This window comes from Papio anubis, chromosome 2 (genome assembly GCF_008728515.1).
Source record: "Papio anubis isolate 15944 chromosome 2, Panubis1.0, whole genome shotgun sequence".
Taxonomy (NCBI): domain Eukaryota; kingdom Metazoa; phylum Chordata; class Mammalia; order Primates; family Cercopithecidae; genus Papio; species Papio anubis.
In genome coordinates this window covers 27377296-27398979 of record NC_044977.1, presented here as the reverse complement: position 1 = coordinate 27398979, position 21684 = coordinate 27377296, and the positions used below count along the sequence as shown (strand labels likewise).

At 36.5% G+C, this 21684-nt stretch overlaps 1 protein-coding gene across 11 annotated transcripts in view; it reads right to left on the bottom strand.

Annotated features, from left to right (window-relative positions):
* BBX (BBX high mobility group box domain containing) overlaps window positions 1–21684 on the bottom strand; it is a 274443-nt gene that overhangs the window by 145664 nt on the left and 107095 nt on the right. For 8 of the 11 annotated variants that reach the window (XM_009199573.4, XM_009199592.4, XM_017955102.3 and 5 more), the window contains one exon: window positions 9856–9929. The gene's annotated coding sequence lies outside the window, so the exon portion shown is untranslated. Of the gene's footprint in view, window positions 1–9658; window positions 9930–21684 lie in introns of all 11 variants that reach the window. The other 3 variants (XM_017955106.3, XM_017955108.3, XM_009199582.4) reach the window with 1 other exon arrangement.

The following is a 21684-nucleotide window of genomic DNA, read 5'->3' as shown; positions in this document are numbered from 1 at the left end:
AACAGAGGCTAAATAGTAGTAGGAATCAAGTGTTTTAGAAAATTGTCATTGAAGGAATCCTTAAAACTGAGTATCCATTAACTTTTGCCCTGTGAATGGGAAAGACTAGTTCTGTAACTTGGAATACTTCAATCTAAAATATTTCAAGATCCAGAGTATAACCTTCTTAATGTCTCTCATTATAGCCCCATTTACACCTGTCAACACACTACCAGAAGAATGAATGTTTTCTTACCTATGATAATACTAAAGCCCCCTAAACCAGTCTTTCCAATGTCTACCTTTTTCCCTTCTGTTCCATCTCATTTATATCAATCGTTCAAAAGTTTTCAGTGGCCCATCTGCCTTTTGAGGGGCGGGGGGGAAGGAAACTCACCTTAGCATTCAAGACCCTCTTTACATCTCTGCTTTCACACCAAAGTTTCCCACTGTAACTTTACATATATCCCATCCCACTGGCCCAAGTAGTCTATTCACCCTTCCACACTTCTGTTATTTCCTCCTCTTTGTGAAGTCTTCCCTGATATCCTTAAGTGGGATTTAAGGTCTTCCTCAGAACTAGAAGTTTATTTGTGTATCTCCCTCTTTTGTGCCTGGACTTTGCCTTATATTACCACATTCTGATCCTGGCAGTGTGTAACGCACTGCCTTGCACGTGATAATTAGTAAGTATTTGTTAGCTATACAGAAGAATAGAAAATACATTATTTATCTTTAAAGAAAACATTTTTCCAGTGAGATTACTACAGGTAGCTCAGGTTCTAAAAAGAAACAGAACAGAGCGGGAGAAAGATTAAAGAGGGATAATGATCCAGAGCACAAACTCTCACAAGCAGTCTGGAAAGGTTTCGATTTCTCAATATATAGTAATAATTTTAAAAGTATACAATTAAGGTCTATAAAATCCATGGTGGTTATGGTTTGGATGTTTACATACTCGACAAGGAAAAGGCAAAATTGCTATAAAAAAACCCACAAACACCTAACACATATACACTAAATAAGAAGCAACTGTTAGAAGGAACCAAGGTATTTCATAGAGGGTACTAAAATACCTTGAAAACAAGTTCAGATATATTATTGAGAGATATTCAAAATTAATACAAAATAGCTATTGATACATGGGACAGAGACCAAATTGTATTGATTTTTATGCTTACGTGCATGAAAATTATTAGAAAATAAATACTTTCACAGAACATTTCTGAAGATAGAGAAAAAATTTTTTTCTCTTGGACCAATTAATTATGAAATGTTAAACCACTAACTTGAAATAAAGGAAAATTTTGCATCTCTTTTGAAGTTTATGAATTAAATAACAGAATAAGGTCATGGTTGAATGAACTATTTAAATTTTTTAAATATTTATATAATTATCAGTGTGTAATATTTTTAAAAAATAGCACTCAGCAGGACATGGTGGCTCACGTCTGTAATCCCAGCACTTTGGAATCTAAGGAAGGAGGATCACTGAGGTAGGAGGATCACTTGCAGCCAAGACCAGCCTGGGCAACATAGTAAGTAAGAACCCATCTCTACAAAAAATAAATTTAAGGAAACTTAGCCAGGTGTGGTGGCACACGCCTGGAGTCCTGCCTATTTGGGAGGTTAAGGCAGGACGATCACTTGAGCCTGGTAGTTCAAGGCTGTAGTGAGCTCTGATGAAACTACTGCACTCCAGCATGGGCAACAGAACAAGCCCTTATCTCTAAAAAAAAAAAAAAAATTAATTATCATACTTTAAATTCCCATACTTAGTGAATTCTCATTAAGAATCATACTATATCTCCTTGTTTTGTTCAAATAATTAGAGTCTTTGAAAAAAATCATCTAGACTATATAAATTTGTTCTTATGCTTAAAAAATTTACATGGTTTGGGCTGATAATCTTGTTAATACTAATAGCAGGTAGCAATAATATTCTTAACTATAATCCACTGAATGACAAATGACTTATTTCCTAGTATTTTCATATGTTTGGGCTTTACTAAAATTGCAAAATTGCAGGAGGTACAATTCAAATAAAATCAAACTTCTATCACTTACAATTGTACAGAAAATATTTTAAGAAATCCAACAATAAGAGTAAATGTTAATTTATTCTTTCCTAATGAAATCATCAGGAAAGCAAGTCCATCTTGTATTCAATAAAGATTTTCCCAACATAGTAAAAATGTACAGTTTGAAGCCGGACCATTTCTCTTGTTGTGAATGGAGATAGTAATAAACATGACATTAAATTTCAAGGAGCAGTTAAGAAGCAAAAAAAGTTATAGATCATTTTTTTACTTACTGTCCATTTTAAGAACACATTTCCTTAATAGTCCCTGCCATATGCTGGGTTGACATTATACCCTCTAGTACTTTTAATCCTCTAACAACTTTACATGGCAGGTATTTGCCCCATTTCACAGAAAGCTAAGTAACTTTACCACATCCCAGTTACGGTAAACAGCCGAGTTAGTGTAGTCTTGGGTCTATCTGACTCCACAGCCCATGCTTCTAAGAGATCACTCTACAGTTAAAAACAATCAAACAAACAAAAAAACAAAAACAAAACAACCACTTTTTTTTAAGTGATCCATTTAGATCTGTCTCCCATAAGGAAACTCTTAAGTTTCTGCCTATCCATATTAATATCTGGGAATCAATAGTGAGCATTTTGCAGCTGACAATCTAGAGGTAGGAATCAAGATCTTTGTAAGTATTCAAAAGTAAAAGTTCTAAAATATTTTTTCATGGCGCATAATAAACTCCAATGTATAAAATATTCTATTATAGCAGAAAGCCGGTAAAAAAAAAAAATCTATAATTTTGCTGATTAGGGAAAAACTCATAAAAAGAGACATGATTGAAACACTTCTACTATCAATGAGATATAATAGCCTTATTAGAAAGATGTATCTTTTGTTCTCTAAAAAGTGAAACTCTAGGTGAATAATAAAGATAGGCAACTCCCAGCATTTTAACAGGAACTAAACCTTCAAAACTGAAAACTTTATGATTTATTTAAATGTTCACTTCACCAAATGAATTGAAAGATGATCTGTATGCTTCTGTCCTTCCAAATGGCCTGACAAAATGATTGTTATAAAAAGAGGTTTGGTATTTAAGGGGATTGACAATAGCTGCTGACTTCAAATTTTTCTGTATTGACTTTTATAATACACCCATTGAATGATTTGGTAACTCTAACAACGCTGAAAACATAGTGGTATTCAAAAACTCTGTTGAAGGCACGGACGGAGTTTCATGTCCATCCAGGTGCTGCCTTCACGGACAGGAGGGTATATGCTACTCTGCACGTGGATACACTTCACATTTGATAGGTTTTACTTTTCTCTTATTTGGCAATTCTTCAGTATAACTATTGTGACACAATGTATTAGGACAGTGCTCACCACATAAACAGTAGGTAGCTAAGCCCTCTTTAGAAGCCAGTTCCCCCACATCTGGCTGGCTCTCTCAGAAACCTGTGCACTCTAAGTGCCTATGGTAATGTTTAATATCCTAAAACGGAGCATTTCCGCCATAAGGAGACACTTGGTAATAAACTGCTTTATAGTAAATGTTAAGAACACTGAAATAATTAGATAACTCATCTGTTTCATATGAACAGTAATATAGCCACAGTAGAGGCAGAACAACTGCAAATTAAGCAGGTTATACAAGATAATGCAAAATAAACACAATATTCTTGTCTATCAACTTCACAGATCAATTTGAATACAGCAATATCCTACAAATACCTCCCAGAACAAAACACTCAAATGTTGACTTTAGTCAACCTTTCTGGTACACATTAACTGAAGCCAGGTATCACACTGCATCTCTTAAAGCCCAACATGAACCAAAGTGCCTGCCCTAAATCTCACAACCTTCACATGTACTCTACTCACAGGGTCGCTGATGAAGGGTTGGAAAAAAAGAAAGAAGGCAGGTAAGGAGACAGGACAATAATTAAATATATCTATCAGACTTAGGCTGAGCAGAAGTTGCTGGTATTATTTCAAATACAGAATCTTTTTTTTTCTGTTTACCAAAATCTTAAGTATATGCCATTTCCCTGTTTGCACTCTCAACGGATTCACAAAGTAAAAGAATATTGCGTTACAAAATGTGAATTGGCTTGATACAGTAAACAGAAACAGGTATAACCCAAAAGAGTAATTATCTTCTTCAACTTAATTTTCAAATACATTCCCAGTATTCCTAGATAACAATAAATACACATGGAAGTCAATTTTTACAATGATGTACTTCCTCCATTATATAAATCACTTGAATTTTCAAGTTCTTAGGCTTAATTCCTTCACTTGTAAGAACCTTATTTTAATGGATGGTGACTTCAAAGTGGAAGAAACAGGAATTCAGTAATTTCAAACGTCTCCCTCCTCAAAAGTATCAAAGATATTTTTAGAATCTTAGAAGATTGTAACAAACCAGGTATCTTGTTTATAGACTAAATCACATAGGAAGTATTTTTTAAAACACTTTTACTTCATTCTGTGGTAAAGAAAAACAAAAATCTATGTTACAGATGAAATAGTGTTCCGTTCCAAGTTCATATTTTGAAGCCCCAGTACCCAATGTGATGGGACAGGGCCTATAAAGAGGAAATAAAAGTTAAGCAAGGTCATATGGATGGGGCCCTGATCCCAAAGAACTGGTGTACTTACGAGAAGAGGAAGAGACACTAGAGCTCACGGCCTACACAGAGGAAAGGCCATGTAAGGACACAGCAAGAAGGCAGCCCCTTCTGGTGGTATAAGCCAGGAAGAGAGACCTCACTAGAAACTGACTTTTCCAGCATCTTAGTCACTGACTTCTAGCCTCCAGAGCTTTCAACTTAAAATAAATGTCTGTTGTTTAAACCACCCAGTCTGACACTTTTTTTTAATGTGTTACAGCAACACACGCAAACTAATACAACCTCTAAAGATGAAGAGTTTATATTTTTTGAGGTGGTTTTACTCCACCAATAATCCAGGTGAATAAGCAACTAATAGTTACAAAGATACTCCATTTATAAAGAGAAGAGCCTGGAACAATTTGAAGACTAATTCAGGCCCCAAAAAATCATTTTTATATACATGTGCGATTTTAAAATTAAATAGTCATTTTAGAAAAAGCATAAGGTTTTGAATCATAAAAGATATTACTATGTTATACTTGATTCTGAAAGTACAAGGGGACAATGTCAATAGAGAAGTTCTTTGAGGCAGTGGTCCCCAAGTTTTTTAAGCACCAGGGACAGGTTTCATGGAAGACAATTTTTCCATGAACGGTAGGGGTCGTCGGGGGGATGGTTTGGGCATGAAACTGTTCCATCTCAGATCATCAGGCATTAGATTCTCATAAGGAACATGCAACCTAGATCCTTCATATATGCAGTTCACAGTAGGGTTCAGACTCCTATGAGAATCTAATGCTGCTGCTGATTTGACAGGAGGCAGAGCTTAGGTGGTGCTCAGCTCCTGCTGTGCAACCCGGTTCCTAACAGGCCATGGACCAGTACCAGTTAGAGACCCAGGAAGTTGGGGACCCCTGCTTTAAGGAGTCTAAATTAGTTAAACCTTCATACTGGAGAACAGTACCATAAACATCTTAAAATAGAAATGCTATTTCTTCTGAAACCAAACAGTATTTGCTCTATATGAGGAAAAAAATTTCAGTAGTACCATTTTCTGTTCTTGTACCTTGCCTCAAGATTATATAAAATTTGATACTTTTTGCAACTTAATGCTGACCTTATTAATATGCAGAGTTAAAGCCATAAAGTATATGAGCTTTTGGCCATCACTCTGTCCTTGGGACTTCTAAATTCTTAGTGACAAGAAGTTAATTATTAGATCATGGGGTAACTAATATTTCTACAGGATTCACCCTTTCTCTCAGCAGTAAGGATAAAGCCACTTCCAATTTCCGGTAGAAGTAAAGAAGAATGCGTAAGTTCTTATGCATTCAGGACAATTTTTTTTAAAAACCGTTGGCAGGTGTGTGGACATAAGTGTTTATAAACAAACACATTTTAGATATGCACTGTTGGATGTCTATCAGAGAGGTATGGTACAGGGTATCAAGATTCTTGAACTTTGATCACATCTTTCTTTTACAAACTACTACTTCTTGAGTGCTCCTATGTGCCAGGGACTCTTTTCAGGCAATTAACTCAATTATCTCATTTAATTCTCACAATGCTACAAGGTAGAGATCATTATCCCTATACTACAATGAGAAAACAACATTTCAGAGAGGTCAAATATAATCACCCAAATGTTTTCAATTAAAAAGTGCCAAAACTAGGATATCTCTGAATCCAAAACCCATGTTTTGCTGTATGTCTTGCCTTCTAACTGTGTGTGTGTGTGTATGTGTGTATATATCTATATCTATATCTATATCTATATCTATATCTATATCTAGATATATGTATTTTAAGATACAGATGTTGATATGGTTTGGCTCTGTGTCCCAACCCAAATCTCACCTTGAATTGTACTAATCCCCATGTCATGGGATGGACTCGGTGGGAGGTAACTGAATCATGGGGGTGGGTTTTCTTCCATGCCATTCTTGTAATAGTGAATAAGTCTCAAGAGATCAGATGGTTTTATAAAGGGGAGTCCCCCTGCATATGCTCTCCTGCCTGCTGCCATGTAAGACGTGCCTCTGCTCTTCCTTCGCCTTCTGCCATGATTGTGAGGCCTCCCAATCATGTGAAACGGTGAGTCCATTAAACCTCTTTCCTTTATAAATTACCCAGTCTTGGGTATGTCTTTATTAGCAGCATAAGAACAGACTAATACAGATGTCTAAGCATATTCCTTACTCCCAATCTTAAGGAACTATAAACTATCACAAAGCATTGTTTATATACTATTGGATGTTTAAACCAATCATCTTAATCCACACAAGTTTGATAATAATGTTTTTTGATATCTGTGAGATGAATAAAATCACCATTGGCTGAGGAGTTCTATGTGCTAACAATTTTCTAGAAGATTTAAGAGATAATAATAATGCAAAAGTCACTGTATAGTAAATGTGACCTCAGGTAGAGTATCTTAGAAAACTCCCGGATGCAATTGTTAAGTTCCCTATGGTGTCTGCATTCTTCATCACTACAATGATTCTTGAAATTGAACTTAAGTAGACAAAGGCATTTGGCTACTGTTATATCCAGTACGATTAATATATTACTACTGGAAAAAGCAAAGTACCCATTTCCTCATTCTCATCCTATATCAAATTAGATAATATCTGTCAAAGTTCTGTAACCTATTATATATAGGTAAAAGAATTATTTTAAGTATCATATTTCCTTTCTCTAATTCTGTATGCAAATTACAGAGGGTCCAGTTTGCAGTAAGTTTTATTCATTTTAAAATTACCTATAAAAGAATAATGTAAGTCTATTATACACATTAGAAACTTTTCCTAAGTTTTAGGAAAAGTTGTAAGGTTCAAAACATCAAGAAACTCTTGGATTGTATCCCTAAAACTTGTCACTGACAGCATTCCACGTAACAACAAAAAGATTCATGGTCAAATAATTTGACATGTTAAATAGATTAATTTACTGAAGAACTTCCTGGAATCTTTAATACATTATGTGCACTCTGTCTCTTAAAAAGCAGTAGATGGTATTTTGCAGATACAATAGTTAAAATATGTACTGTTTCTCCCTATCAGTCTTTCCCTATCCCCGTTTACAAGGCCACTCTCTCACATGATGCAGGTTTCACTCTGTGACATGCTCTAGCCAATTAAACATGAGAGTTAATGACATGTGCCACTTCCAAGCACCCTTGTTAAGAGTCATAGTTCCATCACTTTTCTCTTTCCTCTTTCCTCTACAAGACGTGTACATGCCAGAAAGACTGCTCCTTCAGCTTTGGTTCAGGAATGAAGAGGACACAGGGCAGAGTGGCAGGAGACTAATCAGGGACATGAACATAAATGAGAAATAAATGTTTATTGCCATAAACCACTAAGATTTGGAGGCTCTTCTGATATTGAAATGTAATTGACTAAGTTGACTGATCTGTTTCCCAGATTTATTGAACCCTGGCATCCTTTTGCCAAGTAACATCTTCTAGGATTTGTTTCCTCAATTACTCCTGGTTTTGTATGGCATCTTTTCTATTTCTCAGTTAATACTGTATTTAAGACAAACATATAGGTCAGCTAGAAAGTATGCAGTGTTAGCCATCTGCAATTCAGCCTCCATTTTAAATTTTATCATTAGTGTGAATTTCTGCCAATTTCTGCTTATAGTCAATAAAACATTCTATTGCAATAATCTGATTAACATTCAGAAATCGTTGGCTCAGATGGCTACTTAGTGAAATCTGCCATAGTAATCTTGGTTAATTACTTAGTTTTTCTGAATAGGTCAGATAAAGGGTCCGGACTTTGCTTTCTGTATATGTATTCATATTTAGCAAATTCAGAATACTGCTACCAATTCCATTTTCTTTAAACCTCACCATACTCAACTCTCTTTTAGATTAGCAAATGAGAACATACTTAAAATTTCAGTATCAATTTTTGAAAATTCCATAGTCTATACTGCTGACTCAATAAAACCATAATTAACTGTATTCTGGCTGGCATTCTTAAATTCAGAATTTGTATTAATATTTGTAACAAATGTGCCTTGAAGGATAGCACAGTGAAGAAGAAAAACAATAATTAAATTCCAATCTTCTCACTGGCATTAAAGTTCTGTTGTTGTTTAAATCCCCTATTATAAATATACAGTCAAGTAAATCATATACATTTTACTATGTGTACAATCCTAGACAACGACTTTTAGGAGACTGGTTCAGAGGCCTTATATTTATGCTGACATCACAGAAGCAACATTCAGTGATATAGTTACCAAAAGGGAAAGGTAGACACATAATCTAGACAGATGTAATAAGCTACAAAATATACTTTAAAACAGAAAAGGTTTTGGATTAATCTTAATTAAAAAGTTAAAGAATAAGTTCCTTTCCTGAAAACTATAACTAAACAATATTTACTATATTTGCTCATTTTAATTCACAACAGTTTCCTCAGTCTTATATATCATCAGTTCACCATAAAGTATTCAGATACCAGTAAAGCAATCCCACATCTGATTCCCAGATTGGGGAAACTCTATGCATTTAAGTAATTATTATTAAAACTAATTTTAAAATATTATTGCCATACATTAAAGTTAAAAACTTTTTCCCCTAAAACAGCAGCTTTGAAAATAACTAACATACAAAGGGACAGTTACAGTATCTGCAAGTTTCAGAATTTTATATAATTTGGCACATGTATATATTTTAAAATCTCAACTTTTTCCTTCATTATGTGGTTTTCATATTTAAAATGGTTTCAAGATGCAGCTACACCCACATCTATTATTTTTAACAGGTAAGAAAAACTCCATAATGCTTCGATACTGATTCATTTTTCAATTAAAGCCAACAGGAGTACAAAAAGCAGCTTTTGGGGGAATAGATCAATTTAATACCTATTTAGGTATATAACCTCTCAGTATCTAGGACTTTAGAAAACTGACTTTCACCAATAACGCAGTACTGTGGAGAAACGAATCAGAGATTTTGAAACGGCTAGTTTTAAAATTTTCATGATTTTAAAAGAAAATTTAACTTACTTGATAATGGAGATTAATAAAAGTCACACTTTAAAAAATAATAAAATTGACAAGAAAAAAAATATCCAATTATCACACTTCCTTGATCAAGATGGATGATGGGGAAAAGTTGAGACCAGCTCTGACAGCACATAGTTCTTGACTGCCTCACTGCTTCCAGGTAAGTTAGTAAGATGGACCTTCACAACAGCTCTTACCAGTCAAGTCAAGACTTTCCATTGTGATTTCAGTGGAACATCAGAACTTCCAGCTTCTGTGATGCAGCGGGATTCTGTGAAGGATTCATAAAAAAGTAGTTAAAATGGTGAGCCAGGAAGGTCTTTCAAATAAAGCTGACATTCATTCTCTTTAGCAAAATAATCTCCAAATAAAATGAATTACCAGCCAAACAATCAACATGAGGCAAATCTCCTACGCCAATGCTGGCTAGAGAAAGTGGCCTAAAGTGTTTACTGTCAATTTTAACAAAAAGACGGTCATTAAAATTATTCAATGGAAATTCTGAGATTAAGGTTACACATACTAAGAATTAATCATGGGCAGTAACTTCTTGGCCTTTTGGCTATAATTAAGTGTAGAATTACACGCAAATCCCCTGGAAAAACGTAGGGTTAAATTGACACCCTGACTAAATCCAAGTTATTTTAAATGACTGGCCCCACTCAACTAGATAAACTGTGATTCAGATATTAATATTTAAGATTTACCTTTTAAATAATTTAAAGTTAATACGGCAAGATAGTAAAAACGAACAAACAAGAAAGCAACCCGGGGTGAGGGGTCCAAATAGAAAATAATTTTTATTTTTTAAGGATAAAGGATGAAGTAAATATAAGATCAAAATCAGTGAAATGGTGTACATGTAAACTAAATGGAATTTTATTTTAATAACACTGCAAATATATATCCCTAAACCATATCATTTCTAAGAATTCAAAAGTTATCATTTATGTTTCTTTGTAAGACAGATTTAGGTTGCTTCAGTGGTGAAACTAAATCCACACTCAACTAAAAGAAACAATTCCCTGCTCTAGGCAGATTATGACAATATATTTCTTCTCAATCTGTAAGCTACATACTGTGGAAACTGAATATCATAAGAAACCCTCCAAATTTTATCTGGCTATTACAAATGGCCACATGAGTAGCCTCAGAAAAGCAGTTGCAGCATAGTCTGGTCTGCATTTAAATCACTAGTATTTCAGAGAGCGTTCTGATTTGATGGAAATGAGTGGTGATGTGAGATATCAGAAAGGCAGGTGGGCCAGCAGGGGTAAATGCCCTAAGTATGAGCACAGCCCTACAGAACGGTGACTTGAACGTGCGCTGAGACCAACGCCTGGGCAGATTTTCATCTGAGCCACCTGGTACCTGTCTGTGTTCTCTGGGTCCCACTTTGGCTTACTTTTAACCTCCAATCACCCCCACAGGGCCTTGGCTTCCTGAGTCCCGGTGATTAGCTCCACTGCCTCATTAGGAACTTGTCTTTCCCTTTTCAAGGCCTCTGCTTCCCACCCATGACACTGCACACTCCCTTCCCAGTCCTAGCCAGCACTGATCTGGCACAGTCCAGGATTCCCTCTGAGAAACTTCATAATGGCAGGCGGGACAGCCATGTATTATATATTATTTGTCCCTTACAAACAGGGCATCTGACTTGGCATCTGAAAAACCTATCTTACAGATGTGGCCTAAACCACCACTGAAACATGCTGAAGCAACTGGCTTTTTGGCACAGCTCTCACACTCCCCCTTGAGGTGCTGTTTTAAAAAGCTTTTTATTCTAAAAAAAGGTGAGGTGCCACCTGTTACAATGAGGCAGATTCCCAATTAGCGTTAATGTCCAGCATAACATTCAAAGGCACGTCGTTGCAAAATCCCCTAGTATGCCAAATCTGTGTTTTGCACCCTGATGTCACTACTACCTAGTCAGTGCAGAAGGGACTCTGAGGTAACCATGCTGCCCACTTACACAGAAGAATATTTAATCCCCATGAATGACTGCTTTTCTGATATTTTCATCAATTCTCTGGGTAATAGATTAAGCTTTAACTAACTCATTTTCATACATACCCCTAATTCAATCAAGCTCAATAAAAGTCATTCTGGACTGCAATTATTTGCTAAGGAACAATTACATTCAAATGAAAAAAAAATTGCTGGGCATGATACCATGCATGGTACAGACGCCTCTCCATTTATGCAGTAAAAACAACAACAAAAATAGCCAAACTGATGGAAAAGGAAATAAGGATTGTTTTTCCTCATCCTTCAGAAGACAGAATACTCATGCTTTTATACCTTAAAAATGAGGGAGGCAGGGGATGAAAAAGCAAATTTTTAAATTATTGCTTTCAACTACATTTATGCTTTCAAAGAGGCTGTATTTCTAATCTAAGAGCCAGCATGACTTCTGAGACCCAAAGCAAGTACAGGTCACAAACTAGGAGTTCTAATACCCACTCTTCCACAAAACCATCCACTGACTTCCTCCATTTCCTCAGTAGGTACTGTATTCCAATTTTCACTTTATAATGCAAGTTTTCTTAAAAGATTTTTCCTACTATAAAACTACTTCTCCACCTTTATGTGAATACAATTCTTATCTTCTGATCAACTCACTATTTTATATACTACATGTTGATAAAATGAACTTAATCAGCAAGCTTTTACTTCCATGTAATATAATGTAGTCGTGCTTGTAGTCAAAAAATTCTTGATTTAATTAAAGCCTTCCCTGTCCTGGGCGTGCATAACCCTTTCCCACTCCATATATTCTGTTATTCCCAACAGTGGCCTCAGACACATTATGCAATTTATAGTACTGAAAATGATGTTGTTATACCAACTGTTATGCAATTTTGGCCAATGAATTCCATGCCTCAGGTCACTGTTGTCCACTACAGGCTAAAGGCCTAGAAATGATAAACTGACAGTCTGATCTCTAGTTAAATCATTTGCTGAAATAAAATATCTTCATATAAAGATAACTGCAGGAACATATATACACTCACATACACACACATATAAAATAAAAGTGACAACATAAACTATGAATAAAGACAAAACTTTTGTTAAAATCACCCATCTGTCTTTTACAGTTGAAGCTTAAACCACAGCTGTTTCACAGGCATTTCTGGCCAGGCACCAGTCTTTAACTGAAATTACAATGTCAGCTACACTGAGAATGGAAATCTCTCTCAAAAAAAAAATGCAAATCTGAATTACCTCTTTGTCACCTTCCCACCCCTACCTTGGCATTTCCTCATTACTCCCAGAGCCTTTCAGTTGAAAAACATTAAATATAAACAGGTCTTAAGAGTTCCCTAGATAATTTGGCAATAAACCAAAGGAACTACTAAGTAATTACAGATTTGTCCGTTTGTTTGGATTCTCCAAAAACAGTATCAGAAAACACTAGGTAGCAGGGACAGAAGACTACAGCATTCATTGTTTCAGATGGGCCCTTTATAATAGCAGACGAAAGATTTGCAAATCCTCTCCCCTCCAGTACTCAATATTGAACCAAGTATAAACTTATTTTTAAAAATGACCAGCAAGGTGTGGTGGCTCACACCTATAATCCCAGCATTTTGGAAGGCCCAGGCAGGTAGATCACTTGAGCTCAGGAGTTCAAAACCAGCCCGGGCATCATGGTGAAATCCCATTTCTACTAAAAATACAGAAATTAGCTGGGCATGATGGTGTGGGCCTATAGTTCCAGCTACTCAGAAGGCGGAGGCAGGAGAATCGCTTAAACCCGGGAGGTGGACGTAGCAGTGAGCTGAGATAGGGCCACTGCACTCCAACCTGGGCATCAGTCCCGAAAAAACAAAAAAACAAAAACAAAAAAACAAAAAAAAACAACAAAAAAAAGAAAAATTACCTACCACCTACCTATATGCCAATAGAATAGCAAGGTAAATGATGTAGGCTTTTACTATTTGGGAAATTACTAACCGACTATGCATTAACACTGTAAAAACTATTAGAGTGGGCGCGCTGGCTCACGCCTGTTAATCCCAGCACTTTGGGAGGTCGAGGCAGGTGGATCACCTGAGGTCAGGAGTTTAAGACCAGCCTGGCACATGGCGAAACCTTGTCTCTACTAAAAACACAAAAACTAGTTGGGCATGGTGTTGGGTGCCTATAATCCCAGCTACTTCAGAGGCTGAGGCAGTGGAATTACTGGAACCCGGGAGATGGAGGTTGTACTGAGCCAAGATTGCACTACTGCACACCAGCCTGGGCAACAGAGCAAGACTCCATCTTACAAAACAACAACCACCACCAAACAACTATTATAAAAGAGTTACTCCTTTCTTAAAGCTGATGAGATATAGTTGGGTGATCACATACACAAACACACAAAGTTAAATATTAATAGCATAATATGTAATAAATGTCAAAATGGTAAGCAAAGAAATTTTTTAAAGTTAGAATATTTCAGGGGATCTCTACACAGGAGATGAATAAAACTGGAGCCTGTAGAACCAACGGCAATTGGGAATACAGACAGACAGGATGGAGGAGAGTGTTAAAGGCCTAGGATGAGCAAAGTTTCAATATTAAAGCAAGTATGACTTGCTGGAAGGGATAGGAGGCATATGCAGCAGATCTGGTTGAAGTACAGGGTTCACATGAGAAAGTAGGACATGAAATGTGGGCAAATGAGAAAGCAATGTGATTTGCTCTTTTTTCTCTCCATAGTTTCCTAAATAGCAGACTAATGTTAGCAGCATGGTGGTATACTAAGCATACTGGCCTTAGGTTTACTATCCTGCAATTGTGGGCCAATTCCTGAGCCTCTCTGAGCCTCTATTCCTCATCAGCAAAATTGGGATAACAATCCCTACATCTCTAATGGTTGCCTTCAGAATTATCAGAAGATATTATAAATTCACAGCATTTGGTATACAATAGGTGCTCAATAAATGTCAGTAATCTCATTAGAGATAAAACTAAGGGGTAGAAAAGCATTTAATAAAGTTACATTGTGAACACACTTAAGTTTGCCTTGACTATTCTCAGCATTTGGATGCTGAATGAATTGCTACTTCTCAAGTGTTATTTCACCATAGATTTTATTTTAATTTAGATGGCTTTCATATATATTTAATTCTGACAGTCTCACTTTTAATCCTATCAATTTCAATGTATATTAGCTGATTTAATAATACAAATATCTTATTATAATGAGCACTTGCCTTAAGATTTTTGCTGCAAGGGCCATGGTGGAACCATGAATGTCTGCAGTTTCCATAAGTGGAGATGTAAAATGAGTAGGCATTAGTCCAGTCAGATGCCTCTTTTAAACATGAATTGTATCAACGAGACCTTCTCAGGGATGGGACATCACACATTTAAGGCAAAAAGAGTTTCACTTCCAGGAAGGGTATAAAAACATGTTTGCCAGCAGCTACATCAGGAATAATGACAGGGAAGCTCCAGGATCTTTGGGAAGATCATAAGCTCTATCAAGCCACTGAGAACTAAGCTGGAAAATAAACAGTGAAGATAACCCCAGCCCCATAGGATACCCCTCAGAGATTGGGTTAGCTGAAGAAAACCTTGACTTACACTCTTTAGGCACCAGTCGGCACCTTCAGGAAGGGGTTCTGCAAATGAAACCCACCGGAGAAACCTTAAGACCACCTTGTCTGTTGAGGCAAGAAAGTGTTTCCTTGGCTGCTTTCACGTCAGCAATAATTTGGCAATAATTTGCAATATATAAAAAAATCACATTCTTAATAAAAAAATTTTAGTCCAAAGTCATTTGATAAAAAGGGAAGTCATTAATTATCAGTTTACATAATTTTAAATGGAAAATATTCAGTTCCAAGAAGCAAAGGACACTGATCTCTTATTTTCCCTTATTAATATATTAAGTAATGTCATTTAACAGCATATTTGGATCAAAAATTATAATATATTCCTTTGCTTTTTTGAGACAGAGTCTCGCTCTGTCGCCCAGGCTGGAGTGCAATGGTGCAATCTTGGCTCACTGCAACCTCTGCCTGCTGGGCTCAGGTGATCTTCTCACCTCAGCCTCCTGAGTAGCTGGGACTATAAGCACATGCCACCACACCTGGCTAATTTGTCTCTCTGTGTGTGTGTGTGTGTGTGTGTGTGTGTGTGTGTGAATTTTTATTTTTTATTTTTTCATAGAGGAGCGGTTTCTCCACATTACCCACACTGGCATCTTTAACTCCTGAGCTCAAACAGTCCTCTCACCTTGGCCTCCCAAAATGTGGAATTACAGGCATTAGCCACTGTGCCTGGTCATATGTTACTTTTAAAAAACAAAAAACTACTGTCCAGAAAAAGTACCTGTTTCAAGTGTGTCTAATGTATTTGCAGCAAATCGCTGAAAGATTTGTTCCAGATATATTAATTGCAAGGATATTCCTGATCATGAAGACACAAAGGAGTCTGCTCAAAAGTGACCAATGGCAACTGTCAATATGCTCCTTTAAAGTAACTTATTACAAAGCAGTTATCCTTGAGACAAAGAATATCACATGGCAATTAGTTGTTTTAAATCAGAAAACTAGGCTGGGTTCCATGGCTCACGCCCATAATTCTAACACTTTGGGAGGCCAAGGCAGGAGGATCACCTGAACCATGGAGTTCAAAACCAGCCTGGGCAACACACTGAGAAGACCTTGCCTGTACAAAATATTTTAAAAATTGCTGGGCATAGTGATGTACGCCTATAGTCCCAGCTACTTGGGAGGCTGAGGTGGGAGGACTGCTTGAGACCAGGAGTTCGAGACCAGCCTAGGCAACACAGTGAGACCTGCCTGTACAAATTATTTCTTTTAATTAGTTTTGCTTGGTAGTTTGCGTCTATAGTTAGTACCAGTTACTTGGAAAGCCGAGGTGGGAGGATAGCTTAAGCCTGGTAGTTCAAGGCTGCAGGGAGCCATGATTGCACCACTGCCTTCCACTTGGGTAACAGAGTAAGATCCTGTCTCAATGCCTTGAGAAAGAAAGAAAAGGAAGGAAAGAAAGGAAAGGAAAGAAGAAAGTAAAGGGAAGGAGGAAAGAAGGGAGGGAAGGGAGGGAAGGAAGGAATCCAAGAAATTTTCCTTAGAGTCCATCAGGGAAGTCCAATCACATTTCCATAGCTGAAGCCAAGTAGGACCCAGAAAGTTTAAGTGACTACACAAAAGACCATCAGCTGGTTTATGACAGAGCTGTGACAACTTCCCAGGTCTTCACATTGCTTTTCTCATGACTTCACCCTGCTGCCCTTGTAGGAGTTGATGTTTTTCCCTATCACACATCCTGTGAAATCACAGGATGACAGAATGTTGGAGGCAGGTAAGAGTCTGAAGCCACTCAGTTCAACCCATCAACCACACAGCCAAGACAGAGGCAGAGGTAGCCCAGAACCCAAGGCTACTGCCATGGTCAGTACACTTGCCCTGTATCACACTGCCCTTCTGGAATATGATCAATCCGTTTGATCTGCAGTTTGTCATCCACAGACTAGCAGGAGGCTCCAGACCAGATTACAACGCATCCCTACTCTTCCTGTGTTCCTCTACAGAAGCGTTCAGCTGGAAAAGTATCATAAAACCAGGGCCTAAGTTTTTACTGTCAATGTTCAGTCAGAATCAGAAAATGTTTCTTGGCTCTAAAACACTTTCTCCTTTCTAGTCTGAAGGCAAAGAAAGATGCCTTCTACAGCCTGTTAGCTATAGCAGTGAGCATGTAAAATATTTCCTTGTGTTCCTAAATATTCCTATAAATACCTTAGAATAAAAGGTTAATGTCAGTGTAGACGGTATAGAGGAATTCTCTGTAGTTTCCACACAATTTTGTTGTGAACCTAAAACTTCTAAAAAAAAAAAAAAGTCTACTATTTTTTAAAAAGTTAATGTCCGTTTATTACATTCTAACTACATTAAAATTATATACTGACTGAAGAATAAATAGCAAGCCAATGCCAGCTGAGAATATATGAAGAGTAACTCTCCTTTAAATGCTCACCGCATTAGAAATGCCTAATACAAATTAAAATTATGTTCTCCATTAAAACTAAGCACATTCTCTACAGTAACAACCTCTGTATAATATAAATGCTCTACCAATAATTAATCCTCAATAAATGCCCTCTGCATTAGATCTGCTGCTCCCATAGCAGTCAATATTTAAAGAAATACAACACATTTAGATTAGATTAAGCCAATTCAAAATAGCAAAGGAAATATTCTCCAACTATTTCCATTGGTAGACATAGGGTTATCCTTTGTCACTAATTCCAGTGTAGTAACCCACAGAAATCAGTGCTATACCACTCCAGGGGCCACCAATTATAAGTACTACAAGGCAAATGGCAAAAGGCTTATCCCGAAGCAGCCTAAGAGATACCTGTAATAGCCATGGTTTTTAATACTGCTAATAAGTATTTTGAAATTTTAACTTCTTATATAATTAACAAAATCAGATTTTGTCACCTTTCAAGTTAAAAAGGAGTCTCATATAGAAACTTTATTTAAATAGCAGAATAATCAGCTACATAAGTGTATTTTCCATACTGGCTTTTCTTAAGCAGCAAATTATAGACATGTATGTTTTTGCCTGTTCATCATACAGTCCCCCCCCGCACCCATTCCCTGGTAAAGGCACTTAGATTTTTAGGAAAATACTCCATGTACCTTGAATGTATATATATTTTGGGAAAATAGTCCATGGCTCCTTGAGTGGAACTGACCTAATTCTACCTGAGTTCCAGGTATAGAACTATCACCCAGGCTTGGCCACTCAGCTTATTCCATGTTCATGAACACTGCAGCTGGGTGATGAATGGGTAAGAAACCTGAATCATGGCAAAGCATGCAAAATAAATAATACACAGTTTATGCTATATTATTCCCAGTGCCCAAAGGGAAAGGAGATAGAGAGTAGAGCAATTAGCAGTTTTGTTGAAATAAAAGTACTGGCTGGGCGCGGTGGCTCACGCCTATAATCCCAGCACTTTGGGAGGCCGAGGCAGGAGGATCACGAGGTCAGGAGTCCGAGACCATCGTGGCCAACACGGTGAAACGCCATCTCTACTAAAAATACAAAAAGGAGCCGGGCATAGTGGCGGGTGCCTGTTAATCCCAGCTACTCCGGAGGCTGAGGCAGGAGAATCGCTTGAACCCAGGAGGCGGAGCTTGGAGTAAGCCAACATGGTGCCACTGCACTCCAGCCTGGGGAACAGGGTGAGAATCTATCTCAAAAAACAACACACAAAAAAAGATGAAAATACTGAACCACATATATACTTCCTGAAAAGAAAGGAAAGAGAATACTGATTTATTTTACTCTATTTCAAATCCTAACCTCAATAACTTTATTCAAAATTTTTGGCACATGATGATATTCAATAAGTCAAGATGTTTAGATTTTACATTTTCCCTACACATACCAGTTTCTCCTTCAGTTGTATTTCCTATAAAGATAAGTTTCAGGTTTCAACACAAATACTAAAAACTGGCAAATGTTAATTTGACTTTTAAAACTAATTCTACAGTATTTTCAATATCTTGAAATTTGTTTATGTATGGCAGTATACTTAAGTGGACAGTGACACATAATTCATTTTCCATTCAAGGTTATGGCCTGATATTTTTTCTTAGATTTAGCAGAAAAACTAAAACAAAACAAAAACATGGACTCATTTGGAATACGGTGTTTCACTTCAGTGACAGTTATCATACACGCCTCCAGAAAAACATAACCAATTTTTGAGGAGTTAAAGCAAAATATATCAATACCCAAACTATTCTGAATACAATTTTCAAATAAAATGTTCATAGCTTGAAAAGGCACAGTGTTTGAGTTACTTTTATAGATGGTAATAGTTATAAGGAACCCAAGAGTTGGGTATCGTATAATATATATGATAATTATTTTCTTCACTAGATCCCTCATATCAGCTTACTTGACCCAGGTCTCTTTCATAAAAGTTGAATTTAATGTATGTGATATGGTCACATATAAACATCACATAACCAAAAACATAAACTTCAAACTACTGAGCTCTACCATTACTCAGATTCCAGACAAAGAGAGTACTTGCTATAACTTAAAAGCAACAACAAAAATATTTGTTTATTCTCTGGAGGTAAGGTGGATAGAAAGAAAGGCATCATAAAATGTAAATTCAGACCTAAGATTTATTTCCAAATGTTAGCTATATCAACAAGGCTTTTACGGGTTTCGGGAAATGCCAAAGCCTGCTTTGATAACAAGGGTAAAAGCAAACTTCAATTATTCTAGTGTCAGGGTGAACAGTAACAGGAATAGTAACACGCTTTGGATTCCAATTCTGAATCATGGTTTATAGCCTTCAATGAATCTCATCAGCATCAAGCTTCATATAATAAATTTTGGGGGATCTTCAAGAGATTGTCTACGATATAGACTTGAATAGGTTTGAAATTTAAAGTTATTTGTTTACAGTAAAATCTCCAACACAGTTCAACACTGTTGCTAGAAAATACTTAATTTTAATTAACTAATTAGGTCCTGCTTTGTCTCCATACTCCAGTCCTCCCTCCAAAGCTATTTTAATATGCTTACTGAATATTTTGTATGGTACTAATTCTACATAGAGCTGAGAATGGTACATCAGAAAACAGAGGTAGAGGAGAGGACAGATGCTGTTAAGAGGGAAACTCTAGGTTTCTCTTTTGACGTTCTAGCACGAGAACTCAAATAACGCATACTAACAGACATCAGTCTAAGCTAAAAATCCAACGGTGGAGTAATAAGACGAGGTAGCATGTAAGCATACCCACAGACATAAGTAAGCATTGTCATCTGTATCTGTTTATATTACTGAAAGGTATCACCTATAGTCTGAACTTAGTAGCATCGAGTACAATGAATAGAAGTTCAAAAGTAGAGAACAGAGAGGGGATGCCTACCTTAACTGAAAAGCACGTAAAGTGACAAACTGTAATATGAGTCAACACTGTGAATTTGCTGGCTAGCAAGAAGAGATGAAAGCCCACTCTATCTGGTGCTATCTGTCTATATCCGGTAAGAACATAAAGACTATTGAGAGATTATGGAGAGGGGCTAAGAAATCCTGTTGGGGGCACAATGGTTGAAGGAAATGAAAATGTTACTCTGGAAAAGAAGAAGTGCTCTTTTCACATCCTTTTATGGTCTTAAGGAAGAGACATCACACATAATTTTGTATGGTGGTTTCATAGTTTAAAACTGAAATCAATAAGCAGATGTTTCTAGCAGGCAGTTTTGGGGGTTCCGTATGAGGAAATTCTTTCTAACCATCAGATCTGTCTAAAAATGAAGTGAGTTCCTCTTGGATGTTTGTGCAGGGCACTGAGGCCTTAGAGTCTGAGATTCTAACATTTCAAGATTCTCTAGCTTTCAAAAAACAAAACAAATGAGAGCTGGAAACCATGATGCCTGAAATCAATCACGTCCGCAGTCGTGATGCCCGGAGATGACAGCTCTATCCCTTTGATCTGCACCAAATATGCTAGTGCAGTAATACATTTTTAAAAGTTCAGATTATATGCATTTTAAATCATGATTAATATCATTATTAATATCAAACTCTTTAAGGAACTAAGAATTGATCATATGCCAGTTTCTAATTTAAAGATAGTATAGAACTTTTCATAAAATCAAAAAATTTAATAATGTAATTCAATTATTATATATTTAGCTTATGCTCATTTTTTTGCACTAAATTGAAACTGTTAACATGAAATTCAAAATAAATAGCATCATTATCTATTTTCATAGGACTGTTTTTTGAAATCCAAAGTACTTAGAAACATTCAAATCTATTAAAAATTATTATAGTGACTTATAAAGTTTTTCCCCCATGTTATGTATTAAGAAAACAGAGCTAAAAATAGCTACAGTTATACTCATTAACTGTACAAATATGAAAAAAAATATCCACAGTACAAATTGTCAGATGGGTAAATCATTCAACTACAAGGTTTCTCTATGTACATCAGTTTTGTTTTACTTTTGGTTGTCATTGTTTT